Below are 8,051 nucleotides of genomic sequence, written 5' to 3' on the forward strand. Positions count from 1 at the left end.
AGAGGACCTTAAGAGAAAGTAGTTCCATTTCCCAGCAATGGACCCCACAAAAGCAGGGCTCAGCCAGAGGGGTCAGCAGGGACACACTACTCACCCCTGCCATGGGAGCTGGCCTTTTGTGCAGCATCCAAGTAGGAGTTGGTGAGGTCGTCCCTGCAGACACGCCTGTAACACAACAGCCACAGAAGCTTCTGTCACCTGGTTCTTACCAGTCAGTCAAACATTACGCCTTGGTGGGACAGTGAGAACATACCTGCAGAATGCTCAGAGGGCTTCACAACTTCAGAGCGCCAGGCTAATGGAGAATCCTTCCCAGCATCCCAGTCTGGAAGCAAACCAAGATGAGAACTGTTTCCATTGTGTGCCAGGGCTGGCTCTGGCCCTGGGCTGGCGGCAGGGCTCCCGCTCGGGGCTGCTCCTGTGCCTTGGGCCTCTGGGCACTCAGGGCCAGCTCCGCAGCAGCTGCAGCGCCAGGGACGTTGCTGCACCAGTCCCGTTTCCCCGGGGCTCTGAACCAGCTCCAGAGGCCTGGAAGCCGAGGCGCCTCCAGCTTTGGCTGCTGCCGGGCCGGGCAAGGGCAGGCCCTGGGGGAAGAGCTGCTGCCACACAGCCCCGGCCAGGCCTGAGCCCGGCACAGCAATTACCTGCTGTGCCTGTGCCCGTGTCTGCCATCGCCTTCCTCCCTGCAGCAGGGGCTGGCACCGAAGATGGAGTACATCCTTCAAGAAATGCCACCTTCCACTGAAGCACTATGTCCATCTCTTGACAAAGGAAGGGAGACAGCTACATCAGATGGAGCTGTTCCCCACTTGGGTGGTGGCATCAGAGGTAATATTTGTGAAATTTATGGAGCAGGAAAATGGCCAGGTTACAGTGGCATGATGAGAGCACTTCCACCTCCAAACAGCCACCCTTTTCCTAATCTGCAGGGCTGGATATTGTGGGGGATCTCAGGGTGTGTTACAGTTAGGGCATGGCCTGTCAGCTGATGCCAAATAACTTCCTACAGAGGCTGGGCACAAGCTGCAGCCAGGCCAGGCTGGGAAGCAGCCCTGCAGGGCGTGAAAGCAGCAGCGGGGCAGCAAGGCTGCCATGGATCCCTTCCCACTGTGCCGGGCATGGCGTGTCCAGATGTGCAGCCAAAGCCCCCGGCTGCTGAGTCCCAGGGGAAGCATGAGGGAAATGCACCCACCTTCTCTTGTCGGCAGGGGTTCCTTCAGCTCTTGCCTCATCTGTTTGGATGGTTCCAGGGATATCTTATCTGTTGTATCTTGGATTTTCCCTGTTGGAGTACCTTAGAGAAAAATATTTCCATTTCCCAGCAATGGATCCCAGAAAAGCAGGGTTCAGCCTGTGGGGTCAGCAGGGACACACTACTCACCCCTGAGATGGGTGCTGGGCTTGAGTGCAGCATCCAAGGTAGCAGCTGGAGAAGCTGGAGAAGTCTTCCATGTAGACGCATCTGTAACACAACAGCCACAGAAGCTTCTGTCACCTGGTGCCTGCCCGCTTGTCTACAATTCTTCCTTGGTGGCACACTGAGAACATACCTGCAGGAGGCTCCAAGGGCTTCAAAACTTTATTCATCCAAGCTGATGGAGAAGCCTTCCCAGCACCCTCATCTACAATGCAGCACAGATGAGAACATTTTCCAGGGTGTGCTGGGATCTCTTTCTGCCACAGGGAACTGGGCACTGCCAGGGAGTCGGCTAAGGCCGTGGGAGCCAGATGTGAATAGACATGGCCAAAGCTGCCCAGGGGCCTGGGGAACTCTGGGCTGGCTCCTGGTCACTCTCCACACTCTTTCCCTGCCCTCAGCAACATCCCTGGGAGGGGTGGCTGCAGCAGTGCAGGGACCTGGGACTCTCCCCCTCACACACAGAAGAAATCCTCCCTAAAGCATGGGGGAAAACTGCAGCAGGCAGTGCCACAGCTATCCATCCTGCCCTCCCTCTGTCCCTCCTGCCCTCCTTCTGTGGGGAAACCCCCCAGATCCCAAGGGCAAACAGCCAGGCCCTCTCAGGACACACTGGAGCCTTGCTCTCCCCCTCTGTCATTTCCCCACCATGGGCACCCCGTGCAGTCACTCCCAGGTTTCAGGACGTGTCTCCCATGGAGGGACCCCAGCAGGACTGCTCAGTGCCCTGAGCCTGCTCGGGATAATTCCCCTGGGTTGTGCTGCTCTAGTCCAGGCTGTGCCCGCACTGCCAAGCAGCAGAGAGGGCAGCTCAAGCCTCAGCAGGGCTCAGGCCCAGAGGCACAGCAATTACCTCCTGTGCCTGTGCCTGGCATGGCCTCTCTTCCTGCAGTAGGGGCTGGCACAGAACCACAGCTTCCTCCTGGAAGTGCTTCCTTCTGCACAGGCTCTCCTTTCATTTCTGGAGAATGAAAAAGAGACAGCTGGATCAGATGAAAACATTCCTGACTGGGAATGGGGAAGGGGACAATTTCAGGAGGCATCACTTGTGAAAGGAATGCATAAGGATCAGAAAACACCCAGGATTTTGGGACAACCCAAGGCTGCTTCCTTCCCCAAACAGCCCCAACATCTGATCTGCCTGGACACCAGGAAATTGCAGGGCATCTGAGGGTGGGCATGGCCTGTGGTGCAATTGGGGCTGTCTGCCAGCTGATGCCAAATGCCTTCCTGCAGAGGCTGGGCAGAAGCTGCAGCCAGGCCAGGCTGGGAAACAGCCCTGCAGGGCGTGAAAGCAGCAGCGGGGCAGCAAGGCTGCCATGGATCCCTTCCTGCTGTGCCGGGCATGGCGTGTCCAGATGTGCAGCCAAAGCCCCCGGCTGCTGAGTCCCAGGAGCAGCATGAGGGAAATGCACCCACCTTGTCTTCTCTGCAGACATTCCTTCAGCATTTGCCACATGATTTCTAATGGGTCCTGGAATTTCCTGCCTGCCATGTCTTTGGTCTCTCCTGTCAGAGGACCTTAAGAGAAAGTAGTTCCATTTCCCAGCAATGGACCCCACAAAAGCAGGGCTCAGCCAGAGGGGTCAGCAGGGACACACTACTCACCCCTGCCATGGGAGCTGGCCTTTTGTGCAGCATCCAAGTAGGAGTTGGTGAGGTCGTCCCTGCAGACACGCCTGTAACACAACAGCCACAGAAGCTTCTGTCACCTGGTTCTTACCAGTCAGTCAAACATTACGCCTTGGTGGGACAGTGAGAACATACCTGCAGAATGCTCAGAGGGCTTCACAACTTCAGAGCGCCAGGCTAATGGAGAATCCTTCCCAGCATCCCAGTCTGGAAGCAAACCAAGATGAGAACTGTTTCCATTGTGTGCCAGGGCTGGCTCTGGCCCTGGGCTGGCGGCAGGGCTCCCGCTCGGGGCTGCTCCTGTGCCTTGGGCCTCTGGGCACTCAGGGCCAGCTCCGCAGCAGCTGCAGCGCCAGGGACGTTGCTGCACCAGTCCCGTTTCCCCGGGGCTCTGAACCAGCTCCAGAGGCCTGGAAGCCGAGGCGCCTCCAGCTTTGGCTGCTGCCGGGCCGGGCAAGGGCAGGCCCTGGGGGAAGAGCTGCTGCCACACAGCCCCGGCCAGGCCTGAGCCCGGCACAGCAATTACCTGCTGTGCCTGTGCCCGTGTCTGCCATCGCCTTCCTCCCTGCAGCAGGGGCTGGCACCGAAGATGGAGTACATCCTTCAAGAAATGCCACCTTCCACTGAAGCACTATGTCCATCTCTTGACAAAGGAAGGGAGACAGCTACATCAGATGGAGCTGTTCCCCACTTGGGTGGTGGCATCAGAGGTAATATTTGTGAAATTTATGGAGCAGGAAAATGGCCAGGTTACAGTGGCATGATGAGAGCACTTCCACCTCCAAACAGCCACCCTTTTCCTAATCTGCAGGGCTGGATATTGTGGGGGATCTCAGGGTGTGTTACAGTTAGGGCATGGCCTGTCAGCTGATGCCAAATAACTTCCTACAGAGGCTGGGCACAAGCTGCAGCCAGGCCAGGCTGGGAAGCAGCCCTGCAGGGCGTGAAAGCAGCAGCGGGGCAGCAAGGCTGCCATGGATCCCTTCCCACTGTGCCGGGCATGGCGTGTCCAGATGTGCAGCCAAAGCCCCCGGCTGCTGAGTCCCAGGGGAAGCATGAGGGAAATGCACCCACCTTCTCTTGTCGGCAGGGGTTCCTTCAGCTCTTGCCTCATCTGTTTGGATGGTTCCAGGGATATCTTATCTGTTGTATCTTGGATTTTCCCTGTTGGAGTACCTTAGAGAAAAATATTTCCATTTCCCAGCAATGGATCCCAGAAAAGCAGGGTTCAGCCTGTGGGGTCAGCAGGGACACACTACTCACCCCTGAGATGGGTGCTGGGCTTGAGTGCAGCATCCAAGGTAGCAGCTGGAGAAGCTGGAGAAGTCTTCCATGTAGACGCATCTGTAACACAACAGCCACAGAAGCTTCTGTCACCTGGTGCCTGCCCGCTTGTCTACAATTCTTCCTTGGTGGCACACTGAGAACATACCTGCAGGAGGCTCCAAGGGCTTCAAAACTTTATTCATCCAAGCTGATGGAGAAGCCTTCCCAGCACCCTCATCTACAATGCAGCACAGATGAGAACATTTTCCAGGGTGTGCTGGGATCTCTTTCTGCCACAGGGAACTGGGCACTGCCAGGGAGTCGGCTAAGGCCGTGGGAGCCAGATGTGAATAGACATGGCCAAAGCTGCCCAGGGGCCTGGGGAACTCTGGGCTGGCTCCTGGTCACTCTCCACACTCTTTCCCTGCCCTCAGCAACATCCCTGGGAGGGGTGGCTGCAGCAGTGCAGGGACCTGGGACTCTCCCCCTCACACACAGAAGAAATCCTCCCTAAAGCATGGGGGAAAACTGCAGCAGGCAGTGCCACAGCTATCCATCCTGCCCTCCCTCTGTCCCTCCTGCCCTCCTTCTGTGGGGAAACCCCCCAGATCCCAAGGGCAAACAGCCAGGCCCTCTCAGGACACACTGGAGCCTTGCTCTCCCCCTCTGTCATTTCCCCACCGTGGGCACCCCGTGCAGTCACTCCCAGGTTTCAGGACATGTCTCCCATGGAGGGACCCCAGCAGGACTGCTCAGTGCCCTGAGCCTGCTCGGGATAATTCCCCTGGGTTGTGCTGCTCTAGTCCAGGCTGTGCCCGCACTGCCAAGCAGCAGAGAGGGCAGCTCAAGCCTCAGCAGGGCTCAGGCCCAGAGGCACAGCAATTACCTCCTGTGCCTGTGCCTGGCATGGCCTCTCTTCCTGCAGTAGGGGCTGGCACAGAACCACTGCTTCCTCCTGGAAGTGCTTCCTTCTGCACAGGCTCTCCTTTCATTTCTGGAGAATGAAAAAGAGACAGCTGGATCAGATGAAAACATTCCTGACTGGGAATGGGGAAGGGGACAATTTCAGGAGGCATCACTTGTGAAAGGAATGCATAAGGATCAGAAAACACCCAGGATTTTGGGACAACCCAAGGCTGCTTCCTTCCCCAAACAGCCCCAACATCTGATCTGCCTGGACACCAGGAAATTGCAGGGCATCTGAGGGTGGGCATGGCCTGTGGTGCAATTGGGGCTGTCTGCCAGCTGATGCCAAATGCCTTCCTGCAGAGGCTGGGCAGAAGCTGCAGTCAGGCCAGGCTGGGAAACAGCCCTGCAGGGCGTGAAAGCAGCAGCGGGGCAGCAAGGCTGCCATGGATCCCTTCCTGCTGTGCCGGGCATGGCGTGTCCAGATGTGCAGCCAAAGCCCCCGGCTGCTGAGTCCCAGGAGCAGCATGAGGGAAATGCACCCACCTTGTCTTCTCTGCAGACATTCCTTCAGCATTTGCCACATGATTTCTAATGGGTCCTGGAATTTCCTGCCTGCCATGTCTTTGGTCTCTCCTGTCAGAGGACCTTAAGAGAAAGTAGTTCCATTTCCCAGCAATGGACCCCACAAAAGCAGGGCTCAGCCAGAGGGGTCAGCAGGGACACACTACTCACCCCTGCCATGGGAGCTGGCCTTTTGTGCAGCATCCAAGTAGGAGTTGGTGAGGTCGTCCCTGCAGACACGCCTGTAACACAACAGCCACAGAAGCTTCTGTCACCTGGTTCTTACCAGTCAGTCAAACATTACGCCTTGGTGGGACAGTGAGAACATACCTGCAGAATGCTCAGAGGGCTTCACAACTTCAGAGCGCCAGGCTAATGGAGAATCCTTCCCAGCATCCCAGTCTGGAAGCAAACCAAGATGAGAACTGTTTCCATTGTGTGCCAGGGCTGGCTCTGGCCCTGGGCTGGCGGCAGGGCTCCCGCTCGGGGCTGCTCCTGTGCCTTGGGCCTCTGGGCACTCAGGGCCAGCTCCGCAGCAGCTGCAGCGCCAGGGACGTTGCTGCACCAGTCCCGTTTCCCCGGGGCTCTGAACCAGCTCCAGAGGCCTGGAAGCCGAGGCGCCTCCAGCTTTGGCTGCTGCCGGGCCGGGCAAGGGCAGGCCCTGGGGGAAGAGCTGCTGCCACACAGCCCCGGCCAGGCCTGAGCCCGGCACAGCAATTACCTGCTGTGCCTGTGCCCGTGTCTGCCATCGCCTTCCTCCCTGCAGCAGGGGCTGGCACCGAAGATGGAGTACATCCTTCAAGAAATGCCACCTTCCACTGAAGCACTATGTCCATCTCTTGACAAAGGAAGGGAGACAGCTACATCAGATGGAGCTGTTCCCCACTTGGGTGGTGGCATCAGAGGTAATATTTGTGAAATTTATGGAGCAGGAAAATGGCCAGGTTACAGTGGCATGATGAGAGCACTTCCACCTCCAAACAGCCACCCTTTTCCTAATCTGCAGGGCTGGATATTGTGGGGGATCTCAGGGTGTGTTACAGTTTGGGCATGGCCTGTCAGCTGATGCCAAATAACTTCCTACAGAGGCTGGGCACAAGCTGCAGCCAGGCCAGGCTGGGAAGCAGCCCTGCAGGGCGTGAAAGCAGCAGCGGGGCAGCAAGGCTGCCATGGATCCCTTCCCACTGTGCCGGGCATGGCGTGTCCAGATGTGCAGCCAAAGCCCCCGGCTGCTGAGTCCCAGGGGAAGCATGAGGGAAATGCACCCACCTTCTCTTGTCGGCAGGGGTTCCTTCAGCTCTTGCCTCATCTGTTTGGATGGTTCCAGGGATATCTTATCTGTTGTATCTTGGATTTTCCCTGTTGGAGTACCTTAGAGAAAAATATTTCCATTTCCCAGCAATGGATCCCAGAAAAGCAGGGTTCAGCCTGTGGGGTCAGCAGGGACACACTACTCACCCCTGAGATGGGTGCTGGGCTTGAGTGCAGCATCCAAGGTAGCAGCTGGAGAAGCTGGAGAAGTCTTCCATGTAGACGCATCTGTAACACAACAGCCACAGAAGCTTCTGTCACCTGGTGCCTGCCCGCTTGTCTACAATTCTTCCTTGGTGGCACACTGAGAACATACCTGCAGGAGGCTCCAAGGGCTTCAAAACTTTATTCATCCAAGCTGATGGAGAAGCCTTCCCAGCACCCTCATCTACAATGCAGAACAGATGAGAACATTTTCCAGGGTGTGCTGGGATCTCTTTCTGCCACAGGGAACTGGGCACTGCCAGGGAGTCGGCTAAGGCCGTGGGAGCCAGATGTGAATAGACATGGCCAAAGCTGCCCAGGGGCCTGGGGAACTCTGGGCTGGCTCCTGGTCACTCTCCACACTCTTTCCCTGCCCTCAGCAACATCCCTGGGAGGGGTGGCTGCAGCAGTGCAGGGACCTGGGACTCTCCCCCTCACACACAGAAGAAATCCTCCCTAAAGCATGGGGGAAAACTGCAGCAGGCAGTGCCACAGCTATCCATCCTGCCCTCCCTCTGTCCCTCCTGCCCTCCTTCTGTGGGGAAACCCCCCAGATCCCAAGGGCAAACAGCCAGGCCCTCTCAGGACACACTGGAGCCTTGCTCTCCCCCTCTGTCATTTCCCCACCGTGGGCACCCCGTGCAGTCACTCCCAGGTTTCAGGACATGTCTCCCATGGAGGGACCCCAGCAGGACTGCTCAGTGCCCTGAGCCTGCTCGGGATAATTCCCCTGGGCTGTGCTGCTCTAGTC

Source organism: Passer domesticus, chromosome 9 (genome assembly GCF_036417665.1).
Source record: "Passer domesticus isolate bPasDom1 chromosome 9, bPasDom1.hap1, whole genome shotgun sequence".
NCBI classification, from domain to species: Eukaryota; Metazoa; Chordata; class Aves; order Passeriformes; family Passeridae; genus Passer; species Passer domesticus.